The sequence below is a fragment of the Triticum aestivum genome, chromosome 3B (assembly GCF_018294505.1).
Source record: "Triticum aestivum cultivar Chinese Spring chromosome 3B, IWGSC CS RefSeq v2.1, whole genome shotgun sequence".
In the NCBI taxonomy this organism is placed as follows: Eukaryota; Viridiplantae; Streptophyta; class Magnoliopsida; order Poales; family Poaceae; genus Triticum; species Triticum aestivum.
The window spans coordinates 436,809,503-436,826,684 of record NC_057801.1 but is presented as its reverse complement, the minus strand read 5'-3'; positions in this window follow the sequence as shown (position 1 = coordinate 436,826,684).

The window sequence follows — 17,182 nt, the reverse complement described above, 5'->3', positions numbered from 1 at the left end:
TCACATTCACCCGACCAACCCCAATGCTGCTCCGACTCATATCTCTACAATGCTCGACTCCAAATAGGAAGAAGAGCTCATCCAGTTCCTCCGTGAGAAATGGGACATCTTCGCATGGAAACCTTCTGACATGCCGGGTGTTCCCAGGGGGCTGGCTGAGCATCGTCTACGAGTCCAGAAAAGAAAGGCCATTGGCGAGGAGGTGGCTCGGCTCTTAGCAGCAGAGTTTATCCGAGTGATTTACCACTCTGAGTGGCTCGCCAATGTTGTCATGGTCCCCAAGAAGGACAAGTCACTTCGCATGTGCATTGACTTCAAACATATCAATCGGGCCTGCCCGAAAGATCATTTTCCTCTCCCCTGCATCGACCAAATAGTCGACTCGACTGCGGGATGTGAGCGCCTATCTTTCTTAGACGCTTATTCTGGTTACCATCAGATCCGTCTGTATGGACCCGATGAGATCAAAACAGCTTTCATCACCCCATTCGGGTGCTTCTGTTATGTCACCATGCCATTCGGCCTCAAGAATGCCGGAGCCACGTTCATGAGGATGATTCAGAAGTGTTTGCTCACTCAAATTAGTCGGAATGTGGAAGCATACATGGATGATATTGCGGTCAAGTCACGGAAAGGTTCCGACCTGTTGACTGATCTTGCAGAGACATTTGCCAACCTCAGGAGGTATGATATCAAGCTTAATCCATCAAAGTGCACATTCGGAGTTCCTGGCGGAAAGTTACTCGGTTTTCTCGTTTCCGAACGAGGAATCAACACCAATCCAGAAAAAGTTGGTACTATACTCCGAACGAAACATCATGTGCGTGTGCACGATGTCTAGAAGCTTACTGGTTGCTTGGCCGCGTTAAGTTGATTCATCTCTCGTCTCGGTGAAAAGGCATTGCCTCTTTACCGACTGATGAAGAAGTCAGACAAGTTCGAGTGGACTCCTGAAGCTGATGCAACATTTACAGAGCTAAAAACCCTGCTTTCCACCCAGCCGGTGCTTGCTGCCCCGATCAGCAAAGAGCCTTTGCTGCTCTACATTGCAGCCACAGGACAAGTCGTTAGTATAGTACTTACGATCGAGCGAGAAGAAGAAGGAAAAGCCTTTAAAGTTCAGCGCCCAGTGTATTATATTTCCGAAGTTTTGACCCCATCAAAGCAAAGATACCCTCATTATCAGAAGCTTGTATATGGGATTTATATGACCACGAAGAAGGTTGCTCATTACTTCTCTGACCATTCCATTACAGTCATCAGCAATGCTCCATTGTCAGAGATTTTGCACAACAGAGATGCAACCGGTCGAGTGGCAAAATGGGCGATTGAAGTCGTTCCCCTAGATATCAGGTTTGAGGCAAAGAAAGCCATCAAGTCCCAAGCAATAGTAGATTTCATCGCCGAGTGGACCGAACAGCAACTGCCGACTCAAGTTCACTCGGAGCATTGGACCATGTTCTTTGATGGTTCTAAGATGCTGAATGGATCCGGTGTTGGGGTAGTGTTGGTTTCCCCCCGAGGAGATAAGCTCAGATATGTGCTCCAAATTCACTTTGATTCCTCCAATAATGAAGCAGAATACGAAGCACTTTTGTATGGGTTGCGCATGGCCATTTCACTCGGCGTCCGTCGCCTCATGGTCTATGGCGACTCTGATTTGGTGGTTAACCAAGTGATGAAGGAGTGGGACGTCAGAAGCCCACCATGACTGGTTGTAGTGAGAAAGCTAGAGAAGAAATTTGAGGGGTTAGAGCTTCATCATATACCCCGACTGAAAAATCAAGCAGCTGATGATTTGGCAAAAATAGGTTCCAAGAGAGAAGCCATTCCCAGTGATGTGTTTTTGGAACACATCCACACGCCATCAGTTCAAGAGGATCCTTTCACCGAAGAAGCCCCGCAGCCTAAAAGTGCCACAGATCCGACTGAAGTTGAGGTCCCAGCTGTGGTCGACCTGATCATGGAAGTTTTGGTTATCACTCCCGAATGGACAGTGCCGTATATCACGTATATCCTAAGGAAAGAACTCCCAGAGAATGAAGAAGAGGCTTGGCAGATCGTCCGTCGATCCAAGGCCTTTACTGTGATAAGGGGACAGTTGTATAGGGAAAGCGCGACTGGAGCCAGTCAGAAATGTATAACGCCAGAAGAAGGTTGAATAATTCTCGACGATATCCACTCGGGGACCTATGGCCATCATGCGTCCTCTCGGACTATTGTGGCTAAAGCATACCGAGCGGGGTTTTACTGGCCCAGAGAAAATGAAATGGCGAAAGAGATAGTCGACAAGTGTGAAGGATGTCAGTTCTATTCCAATATGTCACGCAAGCCCGCCTCAGCCTTGAAGACCATTCCAATCGTCTGGCCCTTCGCTGTTTGGGGATTAGATATGGTTGGACCACTGAGAACTGGCAGGAGCGGCTTCACCCATGTACTGGTGGCAGTCGACAAGTTCACTAAGTGGATCGAAGCCAAGCCTATCAAGAATCTTGATGCCGGCACTGCTATCAGCTTCATCAGAGAGTTGATATTCAGATATGGAGTTCCGCATAGCATCATCACTGATAATGGGTCAAACTTCGATTCCGACCAATTCAAAGCCTTTTGCGCTTCTCAAGGTACGCGAGTCGACTACGCTTCCGTCGCTCACCCCCAGTCGAATGGACAGACAGAAAGAGCAAACGACCTAATTCTCAAAGGACTAAAACCCCGGTTGATGCGTGATCTCAAACACGCAGCAGGCGCATGGGTCGATGAACTTCCATCAGTTCTTTGGGGATTGAGGACTACTCCTAATCGGTCGACTGGGAGAACTCCATTCTTTCTGGTCTATGGAGCTGAAGCAGTTCTGCCAAGTGACCTGCTTCACAATGCACCCCGAGTCGAGCTCTACTCTGAAGATGAAGCAGAACAAGCCCGGCAGGACGCAGTTGACCTTCTAGAAGAAGAAAGAGAGATGGCCATGATCCAATCGACCATCTATCAGCAGGACTTACGTCGATTCCATGCCAGAAACATGAAGAGTCGAGCCTTCCAAGAGGGAGACTTGGTCCTCCGAGTGGATCAACAGAAGCCACACAAACTCGCCCCTACTTGGGAAGGCCCCTTCATCATCACCAAAGTCCTCCACAATGGAGCATACCATCTTTACAATGTCAGTCGCCAGATTGATGAGCCACGAGCTTGGAATGCAGAGCTTCTCCGCCCCTTTTACACTTAAGTACTCACTCGGGTGAGAAGTAATAAAAAGTACTCATGTAGTTTGTTTATCAAAGACAAAAGTGTTATAATTTTCCCATTGATTGTTGTTGCTTTTGCTTATGTGAGAAATCCCCCAGTGGGTGGCTTAGCTGCGAATCCGTTTCGCCTAAGTTTGTAAAAAAAATTCCTACCGAGTGATGAGCAAGCCTCTCACTCGGGGGCTTAGCTGCGAATCCGTTTCGCCTAAGTATTTGAAAATCCTACCAAGTGACGAGCAAGCCTCTCACTTGGGGGCTTAGCTGCGAATCCGTTTCGCCTAAGTGTTTGAAAATCCTACCGAATGACAAGCAAGCCTCTCACTCGGGGGCTTAGCTGCAGTCCAGTACTCGCCTAAGTGTTTAAAATCCTACCGAGTGACGAGCAAGCCTCTCACTCGAGGGCTTAGCTGTAGTCCAGTACTCGTCTAAGTGTTTGAAATCCTACCGAGTGGAGAGCAAACCTCCCACTCGGGGGCTTAGCTGCAGTCCAGTACTCGCCTAAGTGTTCGAAATCCTACCGAGTGGAGAGCAAACCTCCCACTCGAGGGCTTAGCTGCAGTCCAGTACTCGCCTAAGTGTTTGAAATCCTACCAAGTGGAAAGCAAACCTCCCACTCGGGGCTTAGCTGCAGTCCAGTACTCGCCTAAGTGTTTGAAATCCTACCGAGTGGAGAGCAAACCTCCCACTTGGGGGCTTAGCTGCAGTCCAGTACTCGCCTAAGTATTTGAAAATCCTACCGAGTGGAGAGCGAACCTCCCACTCGGGGGCTTAGCTGTAGTCCAGTACTCGCCTAAATGCTTGAAATCCTACCGAGTGGAGAGCAAACCTACCACTCGGGGGCTTAGCTACAGTCCAGTACTCGCCTAAGTGTTTGAAATCCTACCGAGTGGAAAGCGAACCTCCCACTCGGGGGCTTAGCTGCAGTCCAGTACTCGCCTAAGTATTTGAAAATCCTACCGAGTGGAGAGCGAACCTCCCACTCGGGGGCTTAGCTGCAGTCGAGTACTTGCCTAAGTACTTGAAAATCCTACCGAGTGGAGAGCAAACCTCCCACTCGGGGGCTTAGCTGCAGTCCAATACTCGCCTAATGTCACGCCCAATATGCGATACTATCCTAAAGAGACTCGAAGGTCCCACCAAGGATAGAACTGCATATTGAAACGCTTTTGCAAGGTGGATATCATTACATCAACATTACATAATAGATAGGGATACATACATAAGGCATACAATGCCACTCGAATACAACATCACCATACATAAGAGCATCATCCGACTACGGATGAAACACAAACATAAACTCAAATGACATCCACCCTGCTAGCCCAGGCTGCCGACCTGGAACCTATCCCCTGATTGAAGAAGAAGCAGAAGAAGAACTCCAAAACAAGTAACATCGCTCTCGCGTCATGATCATCACATAACCTGTACCTGCAACTGTTGTTGTAGTAATCTGTGAGCCACGAGGACTCAGCAATCCCATTACCATGGGTATCAAGACTAGCAAAGCTTAAAGGGAATGGAAGGGGTAAAGTGGTGAGGTTGCAGCAGCGACTAAGCATGATATGGTGGCTAACATACGCAAATAAGAGCGAGAAGAGAAGCAAAGGAACGGTCGTGAAGCTAGCAATGATCAAGAAGTGATCCTGAACTCCTACTTACGTCAATCATAACCCAAAGACCGTGTTCACTTCCCGGACTCTGCCGAAAAGAGACCATCACGGCTACACACGCGGTTGATGCGTTTTAATTCGGATCTGGTGTCAAGTTATCTACAACCGGACATTAACAAATTCCCATCTGCCTATAACCGCAGGCACGACTTTCGAAAGATTATACCCTGCAGGGGTGTCCCAACTTAGCCCATGATAAGCTCTCACGATCAACGAAGGATATACCTTCTCCCAGGAAGACCCGATCAGACTCGGAATCCCGGTTTACAAGACATTTCGACAATGGTAAAACAAGACCAGCAAAGCCGCCCGATGCGCCGACAATCCCGATAGGAGCTGCAGATATCTCGTTCTTAGGGCAACACCAGATGAGACATCCTACGAGTAAACCAGACCTTGAGTTTCCTTGAGGGGGCTCTGCAGTCTACTCGGTAAGGACCAACACTTAGACAAGCACTGGCACGGGGGGGCTAAAATAAAGATGACCCTTGGGTTGGCCGACCCAAGGGAAGGGTATAGGTGGTGGTGAGGCAAATGGTAAAACCAAGGTTGGGCCTTGCTAGAGGAGTTTTATTCAAAGCGAACTGTCAAGGGGGTCCCATAAATCACCCAACCGCGTAAGGAACGCAAAATCCGGGAACATAACACCGGTATGACGGAAACTAGGGCGGCAAGAGTGGAACAAAACACTAGGCATAAGGCCGAGTCTTCCACCCTTTACCAAGTATATAGATGCATTAATAATAATATAAGAGATATTGTGATATCCCAACATAATCCTGTCCACCATGGAGCAATCTTCAACTTCACCTACAACTAGCAACGCTATAAGAGGGGCTGAGCAAAAGCGGTAACATAGCCAAGCAATGGTTTGCTGGGAAGGGTGTCAAAGGTTAGAGGTTCAGGACAATTTGGGAAGGCTTGAAGAACAAGTGATAGGAAACGCAGCATAGCGATAGAACGAAACAACTAGCATAGCGATGATAGTAGTGAGATCCAGGGTAGCGGTTATCTTGCCTGAAATCCCGCAAGGAATAAGAACGAGTCCGTGAAGAAGATGAAGCCACGAAGACGAACCAAGCGTAGACGAACGAATCCTCACGAACGCAACGAAACGGGAACTATCGAGAAGCGCACAACATGGTAAACACACCACACATGAACAAGGCATGATGCACAAACAAGTATGATGCATGACAAGACTACATGAAGCTACTCATGGCAAGAGATGATGCAAACAAGAGCAACACATCAAGGTAAGTTTAAATGAGGCCGGAAGCAACATATAACAATTCGGTAAGTCCTCATATGCATATTTCGAAGTTGGTCCAGATCTGAATAAAACTTATGTTCAAGTTGTTAAACAGCAAGGTAAGATGCACAAAGATGATCTACACGAGATTCTAGTCAAGTTACATATAAAGCTCATTTAATTCGGAGCTACGGCCTAGAAGATATGAGCAAAACAAGTTAAACATGGCATTGATGCAAAATGCACCCAAACATCAAGCAAACACCTCAAAACATGGATTCAACATGATAATATGAAGCTACATGCAATTCTAAGCAAGTTTCATATAAAGCACATTCAAAACGGAGCAACGGTTCGACACACACACATGAAACAAGTTTAAAGGACAAGCTGTCCAAAACAGCAACTAGGCATATTGCAAGCACCAAAACAACATGCTACAGGACCTCAACAAGAAAACAAAAGGCATGGGCATGATGTACAGGTAAAGCATAACAAAACATGAGCACTGAGCTATCTCCAGAAATCACTAGAACATGCTCAAACACACATGGCAAGATTGCAAATAATAACAATTCAGACTTCGCAGAAAATAACATCAGGTTGCAATGTTTAGAGCTATCAAACAACATGTTACAGGAACTTAACATGGCAAACAAAGGCATGGCATGAATCTACTAAAAGCATAGAACAAAAGTCCTTTACTGACTATAAGCCAAAAAGGATCAGAAAATATGATGGCACCCATGTAAACATGGCAAGTTATATGACAGATTCAAACATGGCAGGAACAACGATAAGTAGGCATGTTGGTGAGCTTGAACCACTCACCACAGAGCATTACATGGCATGGCAAGGCAACCAATAGTAAGAAGACATATTTATGAAGCTAAGCATGGCAAGAGCAAGTTCATAGGGTACATGGATCACTAACAACAATCATGGCAACAACTGAACTTAATGTTAACAGGCTGACAGCAACATTATTTAGCAACTTGCGAGCAAGATTACAACAAGCTATAGCAGGCTATAAATGCAACCAGGGGCATGGATGGATAGAGCATGACATGTAGAACAAAACACCCTTAGTGAACATCTCCAGATTATGCATAGAATGACTAGTAGGATCAGGTTTACATGGCATCACGAAATAACAGATTCAGCCTAACAAAACAGTAACAACAAGTACACTACTTAACAAGCTCGATTCACTCACCACAAGTCATTGCATGACAAGATAAGCATAGCATCAGCAAGAAGACATGTTTATGAAACAAACCAAGGCAAGAACAAGTTCATACCATACAAGGATCACCTACAACAACCTTGGCAAAATTGAACAACATGTAAGGAATCTGCCAGGAAACATTTTGTAGCAAACGTAGAGCACGAAAATGACATGTTAGACTACTCCATAATTGCAAGAAGGGGCATGAATGGATAGAGAATAACCATATGTTCAAAACATCCTTACTAAAGTATCTCAAAATATGCATGGATCTCTCTGTAGCATCATGTTTACATGGCATCAAAATAACAGCAGAACAGGGACTAAAATCAGCAACATCACGAAGCCTAGTTTATATGCTTGTGCTAGTCACCACATTGATCACAAAAATACATGGTAAGCACCTCTGTTAATAAGACATGACATAGATCAAAACACATGTAGGGCTCAAGTACATAAGATGCACACATCAATCATGGCAAAAATGACAAAAGTGCATGTTCTGTTAACAGACAGCAGACAACATCATATAACACTCTTGCAACGGTGATTCAGGCATCAAGATGAGCTCAAATGAACATGATGCAATGGAATGAAATGAAGTACTCATTGAGGCAAACAATTTGACATATTACACACATGAAACGGAGCCACGGATGCCGAGATATGATGCGATGGACATGGCATGATCATGCAAAATATTTCGGGACAGTGAAAAAAATCAGGGTCAACCTCAAGATCCAGATCTGGCATGGCGCGTTCCACGAGGTTTGCCGGCATCCTCGTTGGAGTAGAAGGGGAGGGAGATGGCTGGAGATGGAGGTCGGCAGCGGGGACCTGCGGGAGGCGCGCGGGGCACGGGGCGAAGAACCAGCGCGGTGGCGCGGCGGAGGGCGGCGGCGTCCAGGCGGGGCGGCGGCTCGGGCGCCAGGGAGGACGCAGAAGCTCGCCGGCGGAGCTCGGGGCTCCGGCGAGGGGCTGCGATGGCCGGAGAGCAGCGACCGAGGCGGCAGGACGAGGCACATGGCGGCGCGGGACCTGGGCCGGCGCGGGGCGCAGTCGGGCCGGCGCTGGGCACGGGGCGCCGCGGCCGCGGTGGCCGGCGCTGGGCGGTGTCAGATCCGGGACAGCCGGCGGCGGAGCTCGCCGGTGGGAGGAGCGGAGGCGGCGGGGCACGACGTGCGGGCGCGGGGCGGCGCCGGATGGGCTCGGTGGGCCCGTGATGGGCCGAGCGGGCCCGCGCGGTGGGTGGAGGCGGCGACGACACGTGGCGGCGGCGGATTCGCTGGGGCGGCGGCTGGACGTGTCCGGCCGTCGGCGGACATGTCCGGCGGCGGAAGGGATGGATCTAGGGTTACGGGGGGGTTTGATCCGCGAATTTCGGGGGGAGGGGGTTATTTATAGATTCTGGGAGTTAGGAGAGTCCAAATAAGGAGCGGTTTTCGCCAACACGATCGTGATCGAACGACCGAGAGCATGGAGGAGGTTAGGATGTGTTTTGGGTCACTTTGGAGGGGCGTTGGGCTGCAAAGAGAAAGGTGGGTTTCGGGCTACGCGGTTACCCGTTGGAGTATCAAACGAACTCCAAATGGCACAAAACTTGACAGACGGTCTACCGGTGCTATACCAAGGCCGCTTGGCAAGACTCGGTCCATTCCGAGAAAGTTTAACACCCGCACACAACAGGAGACAAAAGGGGAACGCCGGAGGGCATAGGAGTGCCGAATTGCAAAACGGACAACGGGGAAAAGGCTCGGATGCATGAGACGAACACGTATGCAAAATGAAATGCACATGATGACATGACAAAATGCAACACGCAAACAAATGACATGTCAACAACAGCGAATAACTGGCAGACACCTGGCGCATCGAACCCGGGGCATTACACCTAAGTACTTGAAAATCCTACCGAGTGGAGAGCAAACCTCCCACTCGGGGGCTTAGCTGCAGTCCAGTACTCGCCTAAGTATGAAATCCATTTCGATCCGCAAGGACGGCAAGGTGCAGGTCGACTGCTACCTTCTCCTTCGGAGCTCCGCCACAAATACAATGTGCGCTCTGCAAGGACAACGAGGTGCAGGTCGACTGCTACCTTCTCCTTCGGAGCTCCGCCACAAATGCAATGTGCGCTCTGCAAGGACGACGAGGTGCACGTCAACTGCTACCTTCTCCTTCGGATCTCCGCCACAAATACAATGTGCGCTCTGCAAGGACGACAAGGTGCAGGTCGACTACTACCTTCTCCTTCAGAGCTACGCCACAAATACAACGTGCGCCCTACAAGGACGCAGGTCGACTGCAATCTGTGCTCCATCCTTACCTGCAAGAGCGATGAAGAGCAGGCCGACTGGATTCTCCACCTCAGGGCTCCGTCTCAAGCTTAAAGTATATTCTGAGTGAAGAACAAAGTTTGCTCGAAGGCAAATGCAAGCATATTCAACGATAAGCCAAGTTCAGATAACATCCTACGAGTTCAAAAATGCTCAGGCATCAAGCTTGTAAAAGTTTATCGGTTACAAAACCACTCGGCATTCCGAGGCAAATTTAAGGCGAAGCATAGAAGTTTTTCTTACTCCTCGGGTGGAGGACTGGAAGGCGCGACAAACTGGTCCAGGTCGATTCCATCAGCAATCCGAGTGGCAGCAGCAATGAAGGTCTCCATGAAAGATTGGAAGTCATGCTTCTTGGTGTTGGCCACTTTGAGGGACGCCAGCTTGTCCTCTCGTGCATCCTTGCAGTGAACACGGACCAGGGACAGAGCAACATCAGCACCACACCTGGCAGAAGACTTCTTCCATTCTTGCACTTGACCTAGTCATTAGAGACTCAAGGTCATTTTGAAGCGTCTCTCTCAGCCAGAGTGTCGTGTCGATCCCGCGACGCCGCAACCTTCAGTCGAGCAAGGTAGTCAACCACACCAGCAACACGAGACTCCAGTCGGAGCACGTTCATGGCAGTTTCATCCTTCATAGGAGAATTAATGGGATCCAAGTCTGTCTCCACTCGACTGGTCTCCTCCTCAAAGTTTTGGCAGAATTTTGTAAACACAACTCAAAGATAAACCAGCAGTTCTATGATAAGTCGGTGGTTACAAGTCAGTCGGGTAGAAGAGATTACCCTCAAGCATGATGAATAACTTCTTGGCGAGCCCTCCCAGATAAGCCTCCAGATCGTTCTTCTTCCCCACTAGTTCACTAGCCTTGTCACTCAGGGCTATCTTATCATTCTTCAGGCGACTGACCTCCTTATTGTCCGCGTCGAGAGCAGCTTTCAGATTGGCATTCTCCTCTTCAAGTTTACCGACTGAAGCCAGTTTTTCTTCCGCAAGCTTCGTTTTTTCCAAAGCCGCCTTCTGCGCCTCGGCAAGGTCATGGTCCTTCTTATTCAGAGCCTCCTTCATTTTATCTGCAAAATGACAATGAGATCAGAATCAGGAATGGGCAGAAAGATAAAGACAGTCGTCAAGTTCTCACCAATCATACCTTTTGCCTCGTCCTTCGCCTTCTGAAAGTTCTCCTGAACAAGCTTCAATTCAAGGTCGAGCTGGATATGTTTGTTTTCCAACTCAGTATAGCGAGCCACAAGTTCGCAAGATTTCTGCAAAGAATCAGTCGACAGATATCAAAGAGAGATTGCTTCCGAGTAACTAAGAGAAAAACCGTAGCATTTCTAAGACTGCAGTCGAATTAAAATATTCAACAGTAGTCTCGGGGACTACACCCAGTGGATGCACTCAGCGTGCCCCCACTGGTTCTACCGACTTGGTCCGATCAGTCGGCCGAGAAGAGAAAAAGAGGTTATGATCCTAAAACTATAGCCCTATAGCTAACTGCCAGCAGTTAGTCTTGGTCTCATCATGATCTACCAAAAAAAAACAGGTTCTTCAGACTACAGTCGACTGCCAGCAGTCCACCATAGTCTCGGGGACTACACCCAGTGGGTGCACTCAGCGTGCCCCCACTGGTTCCAAGATTCCATTCGACATGGTCCGACCAGACCGAGTGAAGAAGTTGGAATGAAGAAATTCAAAATACAAAGACTACAGTCGACTGCCAGCAGTCCACCATAGTCTCGGGGACTACACCCAGTGGGTGCACTCAGCGTGCCCCCACCAATCCAAAAAATCAATCGACACACCAGTAGGTGTACAGATACAAAGATCTTCGGAAAGAAAGTCTTCAGATAGCATATCCTAACAGAACAAGCAGTGACCAACTAACCTGGACATTGCTCTGAAGGGCTGAGCTAGCATCACAAGCCGCTTGGCTGGCTTCCCGGATCGCCTTCACCTACTCCATCATGATCCCCGCCTGGCGTATAGCCTCCTTAGCAGCACCCGCTTGGTCCTCTGGGACGTGGTGTGTGGCGAAAAGGGAGGGCGGATCAGCAATCGACGATGAAGGCCGGGCACTCGTCAGCGGCGCAGCGAAGGACACAGAATGCCAAGTGACATCGCCACCTTCTTGAACCGATGCCTCAGGCACTGATGCAGTCCGAGTGGTCTTGCCAGCCGGCGCCTTTTTATTCTTCCTCGCCCTCAGTGGCACCTCGTCATCATTATCAGGGAGATCAATGACATGAGAAGGAGCTGCAGGAAAAATCCAAAGTTAGAAACAAAAATCCAATCGACCAAAAGTGAAACTACAGAGAGCGTACCAAGGTTGGAGGTGGATGCGTCTTCCATTTCCTGGTCGTCATTCTTGGCAGAGGTCTCGGAGGTAGCAGCACTGCAGATTTCAGAAACCAGTCGGTTAGTCGATGAGTCGACCAAGAGTTCGTCCGTGCTAAACAAGAAAACACAAGTTCTGTTGTTACCCGAAGATAGTGGGAATGGCCATTCTCATCTTGGGCAAGGCCTTCGGCGGCTTTGATGGCGCCGCTCGTGGATGCTTTGGCGCTTTCTCAGTCGGCGCCGGAGAAGCCGCCCGAGGGCACTTTGACGATTGCCCAACGGGCGCAATCGCTTTGCCACGCTCGCTCGTGGGGTCGTGGATGAGCTTGGATCGCCTTTCCGTACGAGGAGGATCGACTTCCTCCTCCTCCTCCTCTTTGCTGGATCCGTCGTCATCCTCTTCCCCCTCACCATCAGATTGCCACTCCTCACTTTCACCTCCACTCGCCTCTCCCTCCTCGGCCTGTTCTTGTGCCCCGTTGGGTGTTGAGTACATCTCAGTCGTGGCCTAGAAGACAACAAACAAGACAAAAGTCAGCCGACTGATTGTAAGCAAACAGAATGGAGAAAGCAGAATCACAGTCAGAAATGCAGAATTGGACCTTGTCTACTTCGTATGATTGGTCGAGTGGAGGAATCCTCCTGGCTCCTCGAGGGTTGTCTTTGTTCCCTGTGATGTTCGCCAGCCACCGCTCCAGCGTGGCATCGTCAATCTCCTCCGGGTGGATCCGAGTGGTGTCCTCAGTGCCAGAATACAACCACATCGGATGGTCTTGAGCTTGAAGCAGCTGGATGCGTCGTCAGAGGAAGACCTCCAAGAGGTCCATGCCAGTCACCCCGTCACGGATAAGCTGCACGACACACTCGAGCAGCACCTTAACCTGCGCCTTCTCTTCCGGGACCACCTTCAAAGAGGAAGGCTTCCTCACTCGTTCCATGGAAAAAGGAGGGAGCCCAGTCGACTGCCCTGGCGTCGGCTGGTCTTTGCAGTAGAACCAGGTCGACTGCCATCCACGGACCGAGTCGGGTAAGATCATGGTCGGAAAGGAGCTTTTTCCTCTCAGGTGAACCACAAGACCCCCACACATCTGAATCACTTGTGTTCTCTCGTCACTCGGATTGGCCTTTTTCACCGTCTGGGAGTGACAGGTGAAGATGTGCTTGAAAAGCCCCCAATGAGGCCGGCAACCCAAGAAATTCTCGCACAAAGACACGAAAGCAGCGACGTACACGATGGTGTTGGGTGTGAAGTGGTGGAGTTGCGCCCCAAAGAAATTCAGAAATCCCCAAAAGAAAGGGTGAGGCGGCAAAGAAAACCCACGGTCGACATGGGTGGCCAAGAGAACGCACTCACCCTCCTGAGGTTGCGGCTTAGACTCCTTCCCCGGGAGCCGCGCCGATCCATGGGGGATCAGTCCTCCGTCAGCCAGGTCGTCAAGATCTGCTTGACTAATCGTCGAGTGGATCCAGTCGCCCTAGATCCAGCCCGGCGGCAGGCCGGTCCTCGATGAAGACCTGCCCCGACTGGTCGCCCTTCCCTTCGTCTTTGTCATTGCTTTCTTCGCCCGCTCCAGGGCCGCCGTCTTCTCTTTCACCATCGTCACCGGCGGGACGTGCACGAGGCAGCGACACTGAGGCGGAAGCAAATGCGGCAGATAAGTCTGGAGAAGAGAGAAGGAAATGAGAACGCACTGTTCAAAAACCCCTGTCCGGCGCCTTATATGAGGTTGCTTCCGAGTGACTGACATGTGGACCCAGACGATCCTGTCAAATCCCACAACAGTCGCACGCGCGATACATGGCGAAAAAGGTGACGCAGAGATCGAGGCGGCCCTGCCTTATCCCACACGGTTACCGCGGCCTCGCTCCACCTCACGCGCTTCCCAAAATTTGAATCCCACCGCTCCAGCGTGGCATCGTCAATCTCCTCTGGGTGGATCCGAGTGGTGTCCTCAGTGCCAGAATACAACCACATCGGATGGTCTCGAGCTTGAAGTGGCTGGATGCGTCGTCAGAGGAAGACCTCCAAGAGGTCCATGCCAGTCACCCCGTCACGGATAAGCTGCACGACACGCTCGACCAGCACCTTAACCTGCGCCTTCTCTTCCGGGACCACCTTCAAAGAGGAAGGCTTCCTCACTCGTTCCATGGAAAAAGGAGGGAGCCCAGTCGATTGCCCTGGCGTCGGCTGGTCTTTGCAGTAGAACCAGGTCGACTGCCATCCACGGACCGTGTCGGGTAAGATCATGGTCGGAAAGGAGCTTTTTACTCTCAGCTGAACCCCAAGACCCCCACACATCTGAATCACTTGTGTTCTCTCGTCACTCGGATTGGCCTTTTTCACCGTCTGGGAGCGACAGGTGAAGATGTGCTTGAAAAGCCCCCAATGAGGCCAGCAACCCAAGAAATTCTCGCACAAAGACATGAAAGCAGCGAGGTACACGATGGAGTTGGGTGTGAAGTGGTGGAGTTGCGCCCCAAAGAAATTCAAAAATCCCCGAAAGAAAGGGTGAGGCGACAAAGAAAACCCACGGTCGACATGGGTGGCCAAGAGAACGCACTCACCCTCCTAAGGTTGCGGCTCAAACTCCTTCCCCGGGAGCTGCACCGATCCATGGGGGATCAGTCCTCCGTCGGCCAGGTTGTCAAGATCTGCTTGACTAATCGTCGAGCGGATCAAGTCGTCCTGGATCCAGCCCGGAGGCAGGCCGGTCCTCGATGAAGATCCGCCCCGACTGGTCTCCCTTCCCTTCGCCTTCGCCATCGCTTTCTTCGCCCGCTCCAGGGCCACCGTCTTCTCTGTCACCATCTTAGCCGGCGGGACGCGCACGGGGCAGCGGCGCTGAGGCGGAAGCAAACATGGCGGATAAGTCTGGAGAAGAGAGGAGGAAATGAGAACGCACTGTTCAAAAAACCCCGTCCGGCGCCTTATATGAGGTTGCTTCCGAGTGACTGACATGTGGACCCGGACGATCCTCTCAAATCCCGCAACAGTCGCGCGCGCGATACGTGGCAAAAAAGGTGATGCGGAGATCGAGGCGGCCCTGCCTTATCCCATCTGATTACTGCGGCCTTGCTCCACCCTGCGCGCTTCCAAAAATTTGAATCCCACAAAATCCGCGGGTTGCAGAACAACTCGTCAGACGAAAGATCTCCTCCGCTCTGTCGCTCGGAGTTCTTCAAGTAAAAACTTCACTCAACGGATACAAAGAATGGATCAAGGCGACTGAAAAAGAAGTTGGTGCCGTCACCTAAAGTTCATTGATCCAGAACAAGACATACTCATAGCACGAGAAATGGGTCGGAAGAGTTCTCAACTCCTTCCCCACTCAAACCTCGATCCATTCGGGGGCTACTGATGAAGCTATGTACCTAGGGTAGGCTCATGGACCTGTCCAAACTACCCTACCCAAGGACATCTCTAGAAGAAAACACCTGTCAATTGACTCAGAAGTGTTCCACTCGACAGACTCGAAGACACTCGACCATGAAGCCAACCACTCGACCATGAAGCCAACCACTCGACGCCCAGGAGATCTAAAGTCACTCTGCGCACAAACGGTCGGTCATTAAGTAGCTTTTATGGTCATCATAGCACTTTATGTGTAGCGTTACCAGTAACGCCCAATCTTAATGTATCTTAAAACCTGCATAACTGAGGGCCGGAGGGGCGGACTCTATATAAGCCACCCCCTCCTCAGTGTAAAGGGTCCGCACCCCTGTAACTCATACGCATATAATCCAGTCGACCGCCTCCGGGCTCCGAGACGTAGGGCTGTTACTTCCTTCAAGAAGGGCCTGAACTCGTAAATCTCTTGCGTATACAACTACTCCATAGCTAGGATCTTGCCTCTCCATTAGTACCCCCCCTACACTACTATCAGACTTAGAACCACGACAACAGATCCGAGGCATCCTCGAGTCGGCATCAGCACGGATGGGTTCAGTGTGTTTGGTATGACGGCAGCCCAATACAGTTGTTGGCCCGTATTTGTCTTTCCACTCAATCTCCCCCCGGACAGATTATGCAAAGAAAGAACATTTTCCTGATGTTGATAATTCCAGGGCCCAACTATCCGGGGGGAAATATGAATGTGTACATGCAGCCGCTTAAGGACGAATTGCAAGAAGCCTGGGATAATGGGTTCAAGACATACGACACCTATAGCAAACGAAACTTCATAATACGTGTCTGGTACATGTACTCAACGCATGACTTGCCGGCGTATGCACTATTCGTTGGCTGGTGTGTGCATGGAAGGTTCCCGTGCCCCACATGCAAGGGAGCTCTTAAGTTTCATTGGCTTCAGGCCGGTCGCAAGTTTTCTTGCTTCGACATGCATAGACAGTTCCTGGATCCTCGCCATAAGTTCAGGAAAGACAAGAAGAACTTCATCAGTGGTAGAGTTGTCAAAAACTCTGCACCACCCGCGTTAACAGGCCAACAGACCCTAGATCAGTTAAACGCTCTGGAGCCAGATCCAGAGCGTCCAGGGTACTTCAAGGGGTATAATTCTAAGCACGTCTGGACTCACAAGACATGCTTATGGGATATGCCTTACTCCAAAGACCTCCTTTGCCCACACAACATCGATGTGATGCACACTGAGAAGAATATCGCCGAGGCACTTTTTGGTACATTGTTCGGCATAGATGGGAAGTCAAAGGATAATACTAAGGCTAGAGTCGATTTGGAGGCGCTATGTGATAGGCCGTTACAAAACATGAAAGAACCGAAAGGAAAGCAGAACTGGACGAAGCCAAAGGCATGGTTCAATCTTGGAAGGCCAGCTATGAGGGAAATTATCTTGTGGGTGAAAATGCAGTTGATGTTCCCCGATAGGTATGTAGTTGATGTTCCTCGCGTGGTATCAAGAAGACCAAGACGGCATGCCGCGAGAAGTTCTTGAGTAAGGAGGAGTACATGAAGGTAATTCTTAAGGGCTTGTACTTACTTCCTTCATTTAGTAATTCATAGCCGTAGCGCTCAAGTTTCTATTTGCTAACTTAGGCCCCTCCGAGATGGTGTGCGGATCGGATGGATTGTTGAGAGGTGTTGGTCAATGAGTGGTGCTCAAAAGAATGGCTAGCCCTCCACAACGAGGCCAAGGA